This window comes from Mesitornis unicolor, unplaced genomic scaffold, assembly GCF_000695765.1.
Source record: "Mesitornis unicolor isolate BGI_N332 unplaced genomic scaffold, ASM69576v1 scaffold28600, whole genome shotgun sequence".
Classification (NCBI taxonomy): Eukaryota; Metazoa; Chordata; class Aves; order Mesitornithiformes; family Mesitornithidae; genus Mesitornis; species Mesitornis unicolor.
The window spans coordinates 8,302-8,511 of record NW_010159404.1 but is presented as its reverse complement, the minus strand read 5'-3'; the positions used below and the strand labels follow the sequence as shown (position 1 = coordinate 8,511).

General features: G+C 62.9%; 1 protein-coding gene across 1 annotated transcript in view; it reads right to left on the bottom strand.

The window, feature by feature from the left end:
• The window catches only part of SP2 (Sp2 transcription factor), a 5,634-nt gene that overhangs the window by 2,275 nt on the left and 3,149 nt on the right, over window positions 1-210 (bottom strand).

Here is a 210-nt window from a genome sequence, read left to right as displayed (position 1 = left end):
ACCGAGTCGGGCCTCCTGCCGATTCTTGCTGAGAGAGAAACCACCGCACGGCAGCAGGTCTTTCTGGATCAGAACGCAGATAAAACTTCCCCCAGACAACAGCTTCCTCCCCTCGGCTCCACAGGACCGGGCTGGGGAAGGTTTGTGGGCAGGAGGGGAGGATGGAGCGGCTGCCAGGACGTGTCTGTCCTGGCTGCGGGGAGACGTGGG